This window comes from Crocuta crocuta, unplaced genomic scaffold (genome assembly GCF_008692635.1).
Source record: "Crocuta crocuta isolate KB4526 unplaced genomic scaffold, BGI_CrCroc_1.0 scaffold88, whole genome shotgun sequence".
Lineage (NCBI taxonomy): Eukaryota > Metazoa > Chordata > Mammalia > Carnivora > Hyaenidae > Crocuta > Crocuta crocuta.
Window position 1 is genome coordinate 3063160 of NW_027532420.1, and position 17267 is coordinate 3080426.

Here is a 17267-nt window from a genome sequence, read left to right on the forward strand (position 1 = left end):
ATATTAAAACAAACAAAAAAATAAACCCCCTCTTTTATTAATCTACATAATCCCTCTTTGGTTTAATAGGATTTTAACTAGCTCTAAATATATGAGCCTCTCTGAATTCTGAGAGGCTTAAAGCTTTCTTCCAAGCAAGCAAAGTGGATTAAAATCAACCTTTGTGTTTTATAATTTGCATTTAACTGAACTATACTGTGAGTTTTACTAAAGCCCTTAAGTGGTTTCTTTCCTGGTTGCTGGCATTTCTCTAGGATAAGATCAGGAGAGTCTATTTCCTTTGATATATTTCAACTTGCAAACACATTACACGAACAAATTCCTTCCCAGATATGTTTTCTCCCCAAACAAACAAGCCCCCCAAAAACATTTCTCTACTTTCAAACGTTTCTTACATAGCTTTTTGTTTTCTTTCATTTACGAGTGAAAAATAGATTCTCTGAGAAAATCCTGAAGGGGAAGAAACAGATCTTAATGAAGTGTCAAGGAGATGTTAAGATAGGTCAAAGCCATGATGAAATTCTTCCTTCCTTCTCAATTTTTTCTCTAAATTTCCAGTAGCCAGTGTTGACAAAATGAAACACAACCTTTCTTTTGTATCAGCTGCACTGCTGACTCTTTGACATTCACAAGATTGCTGACTTGTAGCTCTTTTTTGAAACAGAATGAAGATGTGTATTTCTTTGATTTATGAAAGCAAAACAAAATATCATGCATGAATTATACTGTGTAACACTGAAATTCTTATCACTGTATTACTTTTATAAAAATCGTGTATTACGTGTATATAAATAGAAAAGTAAAGGGATAGGGAACATACTTTCACCTCTGGTTTTCTGAGGCTATAACCTGATATGAACTCAGTTGCATAGTTAAATACGGATGACAAATAAAAAGGTCAGACTTTGATAGAAGGGAAAATATGAAGGAATAAAAGAAAGGAGGGAAAGAAGGGGAAAAAGAAAGCAGGCTGAATTGTTCATACTGAAGAGAGATCTGTAAGGCACACTTACAAGGAAGGCACTGTTTTCCTAAGCAGTGTGGACAGATGCTTGTACACAGGGCCAGGAAGAATAAAACCTGTAGGTTTCAGAAGTGGGCCAGGTGGAGTGGTGGTTTATGGACTGGCTGACTTTCAGAAGCAGGAGGCTGCAATTCACCGACTGGCTCGAGGAAGCTTGGCTATGGATGCTGAATTGTCATGGATCATTTAGAACTACTTTTATGCAGTTCTGGCGGTTCGAGGTTTCTAGGGTCAAAGAACAACCAGTCCTTTCCCATAGGTCAGAGCTTTTCATCTTCAGCCCACCTCTTTTGTCCTTCCTGGACAAAGCTGCAGGGGAGAGGATCAGGGACCTCACCAGCCTGCTGACTCTACCGGAGATAAATGTTTCATTTATGTGTTGGTCAGCACTATTGCATACTGTTTTCCTTTTTGAATAATTTATTGAATCATGTAGGGATAATGGCTGCACAAAAGCTTCAAGGTTCTGGATAACATATCAAATGAATATGAGAGACGTAAGAAAAACAAAGTATTGCTAGTGTTTTCAGGCTTCATCAAGGAAACAAGTGCCAAGGACTCCCTGATTCTATCTTTTCTTTAACTTGCATACATTCATGTCTTTAAATTAGATAAAGTTTTAGCCAGACTGCTTTTTCATTCATACAGATATGACTTTTCTATACTAATTGTGATGTTCATTTGGTGACATGTTATCCAGCAGTTGTACAGACTTCCCACTAGCTGGCCAAAAGAAAATCAGAGGCTATTTCTTCATTAATAATTATTTAAGCTGAGGAATTGAATCTGTGGGCTCTGACCACAGGAAATAAGTTAAACTACTTTTTATTAGGTAAACTGAGGAATACATTTTTGATTAACACTATGTGTTGTTCAATCTATGGTTAAGATCACCATTATCAGGATCCTGTTCTAAAAATTATCGGCTGAGGGGTGCTGGGTGGCTCAGTCAGTTACGTGTCTGACTCTTGATTTCAGTTCAGGGCTCACCACCATGAGATCAAGCTCTGCGTCTGGCTCCACATTGGGCATGAAGCCTGCTTCAGATTCTCTCTCTCCCCTTCTCTCTGCCACTCCCCCATGCTTAGGCTCTCTTTCTCCTCCAGAAACAAAACAAAACGAAAAACCATATATATATATATTATATAATATATATAATGTATTATATAACATATAATACACATATATATGAAAGAGAGAGAGAGAAAGAGAGAGAGGAGAGAGGAGAGTGAGAGAAAGAAAGGAACGGAAATAATAAAAATTTAAAAAATTACTAGTTACACCCCAGAAAACTGTTTTATTCTTCCCATCTCCTCATGAAAGCTGTTCTCTAAGAAAGTTGGGAAGTCACATATGTCACATACTTGTAACTATCTAATTCTTCATCCCACAGAGAAGTAAGCTTTGCTTCTTTGCTCCTAGGTTGGGATTAAAATAAATTAAAAAATGAAGGAATGAACCCCACATAAGAGAAGAAAGTAGAAATGCACAAGGAACATAAATAATTTTTGTGGAGTTCTAGGTGTACTGTCTCTGGGAGCTGTGTGGAAAAACAATCACTGTTTTTAACGGAGGACCATGGGGGAGAAGAAGGGGGGAAATATTGGGGGAGAGGGAGAGAGGCAAACCATGAGAGACTCTTGAATGCTGAGAACAAACTGAGGACTGATGGATGTGGGGGGGGAGGGGAGATGGGCATAGAGGAGGGCACTTGTGGGGATGAGCACTGGGTGTTATATGGAAACCAACTTGACAATAAACTATTTGTAAAAAAAAAAATTAAAAAACAAATCAGATAAAAACAATAAAAAAATTAAAAAAAGAAAAACAATCACTGTTACACCCCAAGAATATTCATTTACCCTGTTTTAATGCAAATATGATTTCCTTTATGTTTAACAGAGTATCATTGTAAGAAGGTGGTCTGATATACCTTTACCTTAATCACCATCTTTTGTCTATGCTTGAATAGTTTCGACAGATACAACCTACTATTATTTGTTGATTCATTTGTATTTTATGGCTGTTACTATATACAAAAGTATACAAAACTACATAAATTGAATGTACTAGCAATAGTTTGGGAAAGCAAAATTATATACTCTCCCTAGTAAAGCACAGATCTAAGCAACTTATTATTAGTAGTAAGGGGACATTTAGATTAAGTCTGTAGCCTTAAAAAAGGACAGAGGAAAAGATACAGCTAAAAGGATAAAGCACAAATGTATGCAAAGAAAGTATTAGAATCATGGTTCTAGGCATCTAAGTATCTCGTTTCAGTGGCATTTAGCAAACACTGGCCAACTCATGCATAATCCAAGGATTTGGTGGATAGCTTGCTTCTACAGGCTACTTCGAGTAATTCTGAGAGCCTCTGTTTTGATCTCTATTGGTACGATCTTTTACTTTGGGAATAGGTGAAATTTTAGTTGGTGAACCATATACCCAAAAGTAGATTGCCTGTGCTTTAAAGTGTTTACAAAGTAGTCAGAGTATTTGACAAGGTATTTTTCTGTAATGCCCAAAGTCAGTATCTCTCTGATGTCTTTTCTAGAATAACCAAATCACCTGATCCAGGTCATGTAGGGATGGTTAGCTGGATGAATGCAAGGGAGCCTATGACAGGAATGATACAAATCAGTGCTTTAAAATGTCCAGCTAATCATCTTGTAAAAGACTGGAAACAAGTATGGATAGATCCAGTTTTATTTACAAGAGGCTGCCAATGATGGGTTCATAGTGCATAATCTATGACTTCTTTATAAGAAATAATGAAAGAATATCAGAATTAATGATAGGAAAGTGTCACCTGAGCCTAAGGATATATGACAGTTTAGATAAATGTAGTTTTAACATTCCATTTGTTCTGTTCACATTTCCTAAGAACTCTGAGTGATTTTGGACAGGAAAGCAGCTGAATAACTTGGCATAATACCCATCCCAGTAAAATGCATTCCCATGTCATTGGACCAGTAAGTCTTGGTTTCACTGAGTTTTCTCTATTGATTTTCTGTTTTCAATTTCACTGATTTCTTCTATAATTCTTGTCATTTCTCTTTTTTCTGCCTATTTTAGATTTAACTTGCACCTCCTTTTCTAGTTTCCTAAAGTGGGAGCTTATAATATTTACTTTAGATTTTCTTTTCCAACATGTGCTTCTTTTCAATGCTATAAAATTCCCTCTAGACAATGCTTTCACTGCATCACACAAAATTTAGTAAGCTGTATTTTGATTTTCACTTATTTTAACATATTTTTTTCTAATTTCTCTTGAGATTTTATCTTTGAACCATGAATTAGGTAGGAGTGTATTGCTTAATCTCTGTAGCCTACTAATAAATCCATCAAAGGCAATGTTTAATTCTCTCACAATGGTTTATTTTTACATTTCTTTTTGGTACTTAAGATTTCCATGTGTTTGTTTATATTTCTCATCATTTCTTGCATGCCATCTACTTTCACCATTAGAACCTTTAGCATATTAATTGTAGTTGTTTTAAATTCCTGATCTGATAATCCCAACATCCCTGTCCTGTCTGGTTCTGATGCTTGTTTTTTCTCTTCAAATTGTGGGTTTTTTCATTTTGTTTTGTTTGTTGTTTGTTGTTTTGTTTTGTTTATTTGCCCTTTTATGCCTTATAGTATTTTCTTGACAGCTAAACCAGAAGTACTGGATATAAGAAACAGCTGCACACTAGCTTTTAGTAATGTGGTGGGGAGATGAGAGGGAGGGGAAGCATTGTACAGTCTTATGATTAAGTCTCAGTGTTTCGGTTAAGCCTCTGTTTCTAGATTGTGAACCTCATGAGCACATCTCAGGTTTTTTCTCCCCACTAAAGTATGAGAGTACGAATATAGCCAAATATTATTTGAGAAAGCTATAATAAAACAAAACACATGAAACCTTATTTACAACATGAAACTACTTTTGAAGGGGCCCAAATGTATTCACTTTAATGTTAAACTACAAAGATACTTTAAGAAACCATGAGCAATTACTTTTGAAGATATTTGAGGAAAGACAATCTTTCAAAGCATGTTCTAATCACAGAAAGAATCATAATGATGACCACAAAATACTTTTTTAAATGCTAATATATTAACCCTCATAAAACTATTATGAATAAATAAAAACATGTAGAACATGTAGAGGAAATATATTTTTAAAAATCCATAATGAGTCAGCCTCCAGAAAAAAAGAAATGTGTATCATAATGATATTAATTTATTTTCACTGAAGCAGATATAAATTTTAAATGCTTAATTTAATACATTATTTGCCAATACACTGTTAAAGAATATATCATATATTGATATTTTTTTGCTGAAGCAATTGATAAAAGGAAATCTCATTCATTCCTATGAAAAATATGCTTAGCAAACTTCCTGCAGAGAAAACTGTAAAATTGTAAAATTCCCTTAAACTTGTATTTTTAATATATTAGCATTGCTTTTTCTTTAAAATTATCTTAAAGGGAAACAAAAACATTCAGAAAGAAAAGAGAATCACAAATTAATTTGTCTATCAAACTATGAGTCATTCTTCTAAAAGCAGTGAATAGATATGCCAGAACATCTAAATAAAAAACACTCATGGTTTTAGATGTCAGATAAGATTCTCGCATAATTAGCATATCTGGAGGTGTAAAACTATATTTTCTTTGCAACAAGAAAGTACTTCATAGCCTTGAAGGTTCCCAACACTGTTTCCAAGAAGAAGAATAAATGTAGCGATTTAAGAAATGTGGGAGGAAAGACATACTTGTAGGAATAGTCCATAAGAAAGGTTTAAAGAGAATAAATAACCTACATCATAAACAAAACAAAAGCTGCCAATCAAAGCTTGCTGGGCGTTAAGTAAAGCTTAGTAAAGGAAGTAGCTGCACATACACTTCTCTCCTAAGAATAACATATTACATGGGACCAGAATACCAGCCTTTCCTGCACATAAAACTCATTCTAGTTCCTGGTCCACTAAAAATCTCAGGCCAAATATGAATACTAAAAAGTAAACCAGCTTTAGCTTGAAGACTTAAACAGCTGGAAAGAACATCACTTCCTCTCTTGTCATTAAGACCAAAAAACAAAAACAAACAAAACAGAAAACCTCTAAATAACTGACTTGAAAGATTCAGAGAACGTGGAATATACAATAAAGAACTCCACAAAGGGAGAAAGGCATGTACAGAGCGGAAACAGGAGTGAAATGTGCCTACCTGGGATAGACACCATCAAATACCATCTATTTCAGTAAAAGAGCTAGAAATTTGTAACAGATTTTTAAATCCTGAGTTTTGAGTAGCATGAAAATGACAATTCCTGAAGTCTATAAGAAGAACTGCATCCACTTACAGATTTTCTTCCTGGAACCTACAAATTGCTCACAGGGAATGCTGGGAAGCATCCTGAGAAAGCTTCCCATAAGGTGCTGCTGGAAGAGAAAGACTGTCCCTACTTTATCTACTGAGGGAAGTTATCAGAATCTGTAGCCTGAGGAAANTCAGCATGAAAATGACAAACTCCTGAAGTCTATAAGAAGAACTGCATCCACTTACAGATTTTCTTCCTGGAACCTACAAATTGCTCACAGGGAATGCTGGGAAGCATCCTGAGAAAGCTTCCCATAAAGTGCTGCTGGAAGAGAAAGACTGTCCCTACCTTAATTACTGAGGGAAGTTATCAGAATCTGTAGCCTGAGGAAAATGGGGAAAAGAATNGGTGCTGCTGGAAGAGAAAGACTGTCCCTACTTTATCTACTGAGGGAAGTTATCAGAATCTGTAGCCTGAGGAAAATGGGGAAAAGAATCATTGAAGCCAGGAGAGGGAATGCCAATCACCAGTAGATACACCATGCAGACCCATCTTCTCTATTTCTTCTAAAGAACAAAGACTTAACATGAGTAAAGGCATAAAAAAGAGTAGAACAGTAAAAAGAAAAATTCTACATCTGGGCGAACATCTTGGCAGCCTTACACCTAGGCAAGGTGCAGGGATATTTATGAATGCCACAGCACAGAGACCCAAGTTCACAGAGTCTAAGGCAGAGACTTACTGAGAGCATTTAGGTACATCCTGATCCCTCAACCCCCATAGCAACATCATAAAGTCCGGTAATAACGACAGTGGAATACTGGTTGGGAGCTGTATGGAATTGCCAGGATGCAAAGCAAGGGAGGTCCCAAGAACAAACCGAAGGCAAAAGCAAGGTGTTATTACATGAATTTGAAGTCCCTGGTGCACTGAGGGTAACTATAACGACAGAACTCAAAACCAGCCCACTCCCTCACTACTGTAACACAAGACTACACAACTAAATGCCTAGCAGAAAGCAGTCAGAAGGAATTAGAAACTCATTTATCATTTGAGTTGGGTTTTCAATTATTTACTCCTGGACTTATTCTTCCTGATATCCTGAAGCTACACCAACAATAATATTAAGATCAATATGTGTCCCTATAACCACTGCCCAAATGACTAATCCTGCTTTGTCCTTTCCCAAAAGTTTAAATGTTTGCTGCTCTATACATTAAATTGAATTAATGAGCTCACAGAGAATCTCTTCATTTTTTTCCCAAAACTGCTTTTCTTATAACATCTTTCCTTTAATCTAGTTACAGTTTTACAGATATTTTATAATTTGTCATATAAGTAGAATCCTTCTATAGTTTCCAGCAGTGAACTGTCTTTTAAAAATTTCTTATCATTACAGATATTTGGAACATAAGAAGTACTAAACTAGTGTTTTTCAGTCATCTGTGAGAATGAGAAATTTACACAGCATTTTATATAAAATTTACATCACCTGTTTTGATTTTCTTGTCTTTCTTCATTTCTTCTTTCTGAGGGGAGAAGGCTAACTTCTAAAGAACTTCCATTGAGATATGAATTGTACCTATCCTTCAATATTCTGTGGATATTCCTATTGCCTTTGATTGTGCCCCTGATATTTTTTGCTTTTTGGTATTTTTACCACATGATCCCTAGTCTGTTTTTTAATGTTTGTCCTTGCAAGTGTTTCTGATGCTGTTAAACATGGCTTCACCATCTCTCCTTTTCTTGATTCCTCCCAGTGTTATAAGAGTCACTCACAATCTCCTCTTTTAACATCTTATCATGAGTTTCATCCAAAACCCCGCTGGTTTCTGCTGTATTGGCTGGGCTGATACTGAGTGCTCCCTGGGTCTCTGGAATTGACTTCTGTGACTATGTCACATTAAGAAAGATTTGACGTCTTGTTTTTCTTCCCTATTCTTGACATGAACCCTCATCTAAAAGATTAAAATCTTCTCTCTTTACTTTGGAGAATATACCTATATCTAAAGGCAGTTCTTTTCTATGATTTAGCTCCATCTGCATTATTTTGATGACTTTCTTGACATTTTGTGCATGTGGATAAAATATAATTTCCTAGTTATCAGAAATGCTGTTTTTCTCAGGTTTAATATTTTCATTTATCAAAGGGGAACCAGACATTTTGGCAATCCTCATTTCCTATTATCCCTCCATATCTATTTCATTCTATTTTTTTAAAAGACTTTATAGTATTTATGTGTCTCTTTTTCTGTCTTAATGCCAAGCCTTTCTTTTATTTGTTATCATGTGTTAACTACAAAGGATTTTGTACTATGGGTCGTTGGCTAACCTTCAGAAGGTTCTGGGCTACCTGAAGTTGTAGGAAAACGGGAGGAATGTGTATATTTTAAGAGACATGAACTTTACATGAAATTAAATGTCTGGTATAATTAAATGTATGGCAAAGTATTTTGTTTTCATTTTATTTATAATATTGACAATCATAGATACTAATATAAATAAGCACCACCTAAAACATGCTAAAATATATTTCTATCATTCTAGACATTTCTCTTGAGCCTCATTTCAGGCAAGTCCACATCTCCACTCCAATGGCAAAAAAACCACCTGATTTCTATTACTGTTGACTACCTTTACATTTTCATAAAACTCATATGTATGGGATTATAGAAAAGTATTTTGGTAGTTTTTTTTCTTTTTTCTCAACATAATACTTCTGATATTTGTCAATTTCATCACATGGGCATATGAATTATGTGTGTACAATCCAGGGGAATCCCACAAAACTATAAATGGTAACATTAAACTCTCCCTTTGAATGTCATTTGTATGGATATACCACAGCATATTCATCTGCTCTCCAGTTAGTAGACAATGGATTGTTTTCAGTTTCTATTTTCAATAAAGCTAGTGTGAACATTCTTTACACTTTTTGTTGTTGGAATATATTTTCATTGTAAATTCCTACATGGGTCACTGAGTCCCAGTGTGGATGTTTGCTTCATTGCCTCAGAAATTATAAAAGTTCTTCAAAGTGATGATACCATTTTATTTTTTGATCAGCAGCACCACTGGCCTCTTCTCACTAGATGAAAGTCCACTCCCTCACCAGCTGTGAAAACCAAAATAAGGCTTCAGACATTGCCAAATGTCTCCTGGCGGAAAAGAACAAACTCTTGTTTGAAAGTCATGGTCATTATTTTCTTCAGTTTTTCAAGTTTTAACAATAGTTTAGCCGTAATTTGTATTATATCTAGAATTCCTATCATACATACCATTATTATTCAGCAAGAAAAAGAGATACTGGCATAATTCCAACTGGGATAAGAACCCTTAGATGACAGAGAGTGATACTGTAGCTTTAAGAAAAAAACAACATTTGGTATATATTGGCAATATCCTTAGTACTTCATTGTGAGTAAAACGCTTTCTATGGCTTTACTGTTCTGTAAGCCTACCAACAAAAATATATATTTACAAGTAGGAAATCAAAATTATGACAATGTTACAACTAGAAGAAAATAAAAATACTACAGCAATGTGCAACTAAGTCATAATATTTCTTAAAGGAGTATATGTGTTCTTTTGTTAAAAAGAAAGGAGCTGAGTAATGTTTTCCATGGTAGTTATATATGAATTTTAAAAATTCCACTGATTTAAAATTAATACAGGCATAATTACATTTAAACTTTTAACAATGAAAACTGGAAATATAATAGAATGAATCATGAATGTTCAACTTTATATTGATAGGCAAGTTTATTTAAAATCAATTAACCTATTGCTCTTAAATTAACATCACAAAATTCCTGAATTAATATCTGAAAAATTATATCTGAAAATGGTTGTTACTGTGAGCATTCATCAAGTAAATTTTCAGGCAAATCTGCTTTCGGTGGATCATCATATATTTAAGTTTCCTAATAAACTGTATTAGAAATTAATACACATTTCTCTCAAATAGAGATATTCTTTTTAGTCCCATGGCACAACAGCAAAAACTCACATGATCAAAGCTATGAATAGTCTCTCTTTCTGCACATAATTCCTGAAATGTACCATCTAAAATTTTTTGACATCAATATTTACATTAAGAGGGAGCTCCCCTGTTCATATTTCTCCTTTGGAGCGCTTTGCCTCACATCCAGCAAGGGTAATAGTGCTAGGCAAAACAGAGGAGGAGAAAACAGATCTAGGGTATCTTGTACTGACCAAAATTAGGCATGAAGTTACAAACATTTGCCTTAGAGATTTTAAATTATTTGTTTCAATGGAGTTTGAAAACTAACTTGCCTTTTTCTAACTGGAACTTAATGTTTATTTTGCCAGAACCACTCTTGATCACAGATGCTACTGCCGTTCTGAAGGTTAGCTCATCTACTCTATTTTTCTTATGTGAACTGGTAGCTATGCTGTTGAAAGGAAACACCACAATACCATAGCCAAACTGAATATTTCTAGTTCTCCCTCTCCCTGCCCCCCCCCCACTAATGCATTAATGCATTATTCCAGTTAAGAAGAAATATGAACTCAAGAGTGCCTCTCATTTGCTGGCACTCTAGCTGGCTAGAAAGCCAAAATATCAAATTTTTTACACCTTTGAAGTTCAGTGACTTCAATTAATTGCTATCTGGGAAGAAATCATTGAAATGGTTCTTTTTTTCAATGGTTGGAGGATAGTAGTGGAGTAGGAGGACCCAGGCTTTCCTGTTTCCATAAATACTAGATAACTGTCAAATCATCCCAAAGACCCCAGAAACTGATCTAAAGACTGAGAGAACAAGTTGCTGAGATGGGGTTTGGAGAGAAATGGATTGTGATGGCTATGGAGGGGAGGGAGCCGGCATCCTAGAGCAGGGTGAGAGACTAACACACAGGGAAGCACAAGGGGGAAACAAATCCCCAGAGAAATTGGCCTGAAAAGCAAGAGGGGCCAGATATTGTGACTCCTGGCAAGCAGTGGGGCATAAACGGTTTAGTTGTAAAGGTCAGTGGGCTCGACTGTATTGAAGCCTGAAGAGTAAGTACTGTGCTGCTCTTGGAGAGAAGGGAAACAAACAGCCTGCAGACACAGCGTGTGGAAAGAGTGATCTGTAAAGTGCACAGGGAACACAGTGGAGAGGTTATTTGCTCATCTCAGAGCATATACCAGAGAGGAAGCATTCATGGAGAGACTGGTCCGGGAACAAGGGAACTGGCCAGAGCCATCTATCTCCCCTGTCCCTGAGAATAAGTACAGGGCCACCTGCATGAACCAGCATAGCACCACACTCACTATTTAACTTGTTTACACCAAAACCCTCCCCCCCATCACTACTGGCACCTTAGATGAATGGCCCTCTCAGTCGTTTTTGCCTCAGTCCTAGCCAGGTGCCCTGCCTCCCCAAGAAGACCACCTCAAATCCCTGTTCACCCCACATCTCCACGCTCAGGAGTTTTGTAGAGCCTGCCTTCTGGTGGTGGTGGCAACAGGTCTCATTTCACAAACAAACCAGAGCACACTGAATAAAAACACAACATTTTTGGGCTATGGACCAAACACTGCCTACAACAGGCAAAGACAGCCTCTGCAGATAACTGGCCTGAAGTATAAAGAGGCCAGGAAGAAACAGCAGAGCAAACCCAGCACTGGAGACACACTGGGGAGTGCCAGGACCTGGGGAACACAACAGGGCACTGAAGGGCCTCTTCTTTATGCGGCAATTACCTTCAGGAACAGGAGATGTAGCTGACTTTTTTTAACACACACACACACACACACACACACACAAAACAACGACAACCAAAACGACAACAACAACAGAGACCTAGACAAAATGAGTAGACAGAAAAATTATCTCAGATGAAAGAACAGGACAAGACCATGGCCAGAGATCAAATGAAACAGATACAAGTAACATGCCTGAGAGAGATTTTAGAGCAATGATCAGAAGAAGACTCATGGGACTTGAGAAAAGAGTGGAAGACATGAGTGAGGCCTTTAATAGAGACATATGGAATAACACAGCAGAGATAAAGGGCTCAAACAAAATGAGACACATGCTTGATGGAATGATCAGCAGGCTAAAAAAATCAGTGGAACAATTTAATGACCTAGAAGACAGTGTAGTGAAATGAAATAAAGCTGAACAAAGGAGAGAAAAAAAGAATTACGCAAAACGAGAATAGAGTTAGGGAACTCAGTGACTCCAACAATGTAATAACATTTGTATTACAGGAATCCCAGAAGAAGAAGAGAGAAAAAGCGGTGCAGAACATTTTCTTGAAGAAATAATAGCAAAACCTCCCTGATCTGGGTAAGAAAGCAGATATCCAGATACAGGGGGCAAAGAGAACCCCCCAAAAGTCAACAAAAGAAGATCCACACGAAGACATATTTTCATTACATTGAAGAAAGATAGTGATACAGAAAAAAAATGTAAAGCAGCAAGACAAAAGAAGACAGTAAGATACAAAGGAAACATCATAAGGTTATCAGGGGACTTTTCTGCAGAAACTTCCTAAGCCAGAAGGCAGTGGCATAATATTTTCAAAGTGCTGAATGGAGAAAATCAGTAGCCAGGAATACTCTATCCAGCAAGGCTATCACTCAGAATATAAGGAAGGGTAGAGCGTTACCAAGAAAAACAAATACTAAAGGAGTTCATGACCACTAAATCAGACCTACAAGAAATATTAAAGGGGACTCTTAGAGTAGACAGGAGAGACCAAAGGGAGAAAACACAAAACGAGTAAAAATGAATATTTCATAAAAAATTCTATAAAATCAGTGAAGGAACTCACAAAATAAAAGGGTATAAAATATAACAACATATATCTAAAAATAGGGAGTAAAGGAGTAAAGAATGGTTTCAGACTTAAACCACCATCAACTTAGTATAGACTGCTAAACGTAGAAGAGGTTAGATACAAAACTGAATGGCATTATCTAACAACAATCACTAATAAATATAATAATAAAGACAGAGAAATTCAAATATATCACTAAAAAAAATCAGCAAAACATGAGAGAGAGAGAGAAGAAAGGATCAGAGAAAATCTTTATAAACAATGACAAAACAAATAATAAAATGGCAATAAAAGCATATTTATCAATAATTATTTTGAATGTAAATAGACTAAGCACTCCAATCAAAAGATAGGTCCTATGTCAAAAGACATAGGATGACATAATGGATAAAGTGCCAGGACCACCTATATGTTGCCTACAAGAGTCTTATTTTAGACTTAAAGGCACCTAAAGAATAGAATGAATGGACAGATTCATTTATCATGCAAACGGTTGTCAAAAGAAAGCTGGAGTAGGACTACTTATATTAGGCAAACCAGACTTTAAAGCAAAGATTGTAACAAGAGACAAAGAAGGACAGCCCAAAAAGAAGGTATAACAATTGTTTATGCACCCACAATGAGAGCACCCAAATGCACAGAACTGAATAACAAACAAATGAACCAGTTAATAATAATATAATAGTAGGGTACTTTAACATCCCACAGACATCAGTGGATATATTATCTAAGGAGAAAATCAACAAGAAAACAATGGCTTTGAAAACGCTACAATGGACCAGATGGATTTAACAGATATATTCAGAACATGCCATCCCCAAACAGCGGAATATACACCCCTTTCAAATACACATGGAACATCTCCCAGAATATATGACATATTAGCTTGTAAAACAAGTCTCAACAAATTTAAGATCAGAGTCATACCATGCATTTTATTCTGACTACAACACTGTGAAACTTGAAGTCAATCAGAGAAAATATCTGGAAAGGGCACAAATACATGGAAGTTAAATAATACGCTACTAAACAATGGATGGGTCAATCAGGAAATAAAAGAAAAAAATAAGAAGTACATGTAGACAAATGAAAATGAAAATACAACTGTTTGAAACCTCTGGGATGCAGCCAAAGCCATTCCAATGGGGAAGTTTACAGCAATATAGCCCTCCCTCAAAAATCCATAAAAATCTCAAATAAACAACAATCATAGTCTAAGGAGCTAAAAAAAGAATAATAAACAAAACCTAAAACCAGCAGAAGGAAGTAATTAATAAATATTGGGGCAGAAATAAATAATAATAAAAGAAAATAAAACCAACCGAACAAATCACTGAAACCAGGAGCTGGGTCTTTGAAAAAAAAATCAATAAAACTGACAAACCTCTAGCCAGACTTATCAAGAAAGAAGATAAAGGACTCAAATAAATAAAATTCAAATGAGAGAGGGGAAATAATAACCAACACCCCAAAATACAAACTTAGTAGAGAATATTATGAAAATCTACATCCCAACAAATTGGACAACCTGGAAGAAATGGATAAACTCCTAAAAAAATATAAACCACCAAAACTGAAACAGGAATAGAAAAATTGAACAGACTGATAACCAGCAACGAAACTGAGTCAATAATCAAAATACTCCCAACAAACAAAAGTCCAGGGCCAGATGGCTTCACAGGTTTATTCTACCAAACATTTGAAGAAAAATTAATATCAGTTATTCTCAAACTATTTCAAAAAACAGAAAAGAAAGAAAAACTTCCAAATTCACCTCATGAGATTAGCATTACGCTATTACCAAAATCAGATAAAGATACCACTATAAAAGAGAACTACATGACCAACTCCCCATAAACATAGATGCAAAAATCCTCAACAAAATATTAGGAAGCTAAATCCAACAATACATTAAGAAATCATTCACATGATCAAGTGGGATTTATTCCTGGGTTGCAAGGGTGGTTTAATATTTACAAATCAATATGATTCTTTATATCTAAGGATAACAACCATATGATCATTTCAATAGATGTAGAAAAATCACTTGACAAAGTTCAAAATCCATTCATGATAAAAACTCTCAACATGTAGGTTTAGCGAGAACATTCCTTAACAAAATAAAGGCTGTATGTGAAAAACCCATAGCTAACGTCATCCTTAATGGGAAAGGTCACGGACAGGACAAGGATATCCATTCTCACCACGTTTACTCAACATAGTCCTGGAAGTCCTAGCCACAACAATCAGACAACAAAAAGAAATAAAAGGCATCCAAATCGGTAAGGAATAAGTAAAACTTTCATTATTTGCTGATGACATGATATTATATATAAAGAAACTAAAACCACCAAAAAAACTGCTAGAACTCATAGACAAATTCCATATGTTCACAGACCACAGAACCAATGGACCACAATCCATTACGTATCTATACATCAATAATGAGGCAGCAGAATGAGAAATTAAGAAAGTAATCCTATTTACACCTGCACCAAATATAATGTGATACGTAGGAATAAACCTAACCAAACAAGTGAAAACCTATAGTCTGAAAACAGTGATGAAATAAATTGAAGCTGACACCAAAAACCAGAAAGATATTCCATGCTCATGGATTGGAAGAACAAATATTGTTAAAATGTCTATACTACCCAAAGCAAACCATACATTTAATACAGTCCCTATCAAAATTCCAACAGCATTTTTCACAGAAGTAGGACAAACTATCCTAACATTTGTATGGAGCCACAAAAGACCATGAACAGCTAAAGCAATCTTAAGAAAGGAAAGCAAAGCTGGAAGTAGCTCAAGACTTCAAGATATATTACAAAGCTGCAGTAATTAAAACATACGGTACAGACACAAAAATTGAAAGATAAATGGATCAGAATAGAAAATCTACAAATAAACCCACAACGATATGGCCACCTATTCTCTGACAAAGCAGGAAAGATTATCCAATGGGAAAAAGACAGTCTCTTCAGCAAATGGTATTGAGAAAACTGGACAGCTACATGCAAAAGAATGAAAATGGACCACTTTCTTATCCCTAACACAAAAATAAATTCAGAATGGATGAAAGATGTAAAAGCAACACCTCAAATCATAAAAATCCTAGAAAAGAACATAAGTAATACCTTCTTTGACAATGGCTGTAGCAACTTCCTTCTAGATATGTCACCTGACACAAAGGAAACAAAAGCCAAAATAAATTATTGGGACTACATCAAAATAGAATACTTCTGCACAGGCAAGGAAACAATCAACAAAACTAAAAGGCAACCTACAGAATAAGAGATGTTTGCAAATGACATATCAGATAAAGGGTTAGTACCCAATATATAAAGAACTCATAAAATTCAACACCCCCAAAAACAAATAATCCAATTTAAAAATGGGCAGAGGACATGAATAAACATTTCTGCAAAAAACAACATATGGATTGCGAACATACACATGAAGAGATGCTCAATATCAATATCTCATTATCAGGAAAGTGCAAATGCAAATCAAAATTACAATGAGATATCACCTCACATCTGTCAGAATGGCTAAAATCAGCAATATAAGAAACAACTGTTGGCAAGAATGTGGAGAAAAAGAAACACTAGTACACTGTAAATGGGAATGCAACCTGGTGTAGCTACTGTGGATAACAGTATGGAGGTTCCTCAAAAATTAAAAATAGAAATACCCTATAATCCAGAGTAATCAAATACTAGGTACAAACCTTATAAGGACAAAAACACTAATTCAAGGGATACATGCACTCCTATTTTTACTGCAGCATTTTTTGAAAAGCCAAGATATGAAAGCAGCTCAAGAGTCCATTGATTAATGAATGGATAAAGAAGATGTGGTACGGGGAGCCTGGGAGGCTCAGCTGGTTAAGCGTGACTTTGGTTCTGGCCATGATGTCATGGTTCCTGAGTTCAAGCCCAGTGTAGGGCTCTGTGCTGACAGCTCGGAGCCTGGAGACTACTTTGGATTCTGTGTCTCCCTCTCTCATTATCTCTTCCCCACTCATTATATCATTCTCTCTCTCTCTTAAAAATAAATAATAAGCATTAAAGTTATTTTTAAAAAAGATTCAGTGTGTGTATGTATTATATATATATATAATATATACACACACATA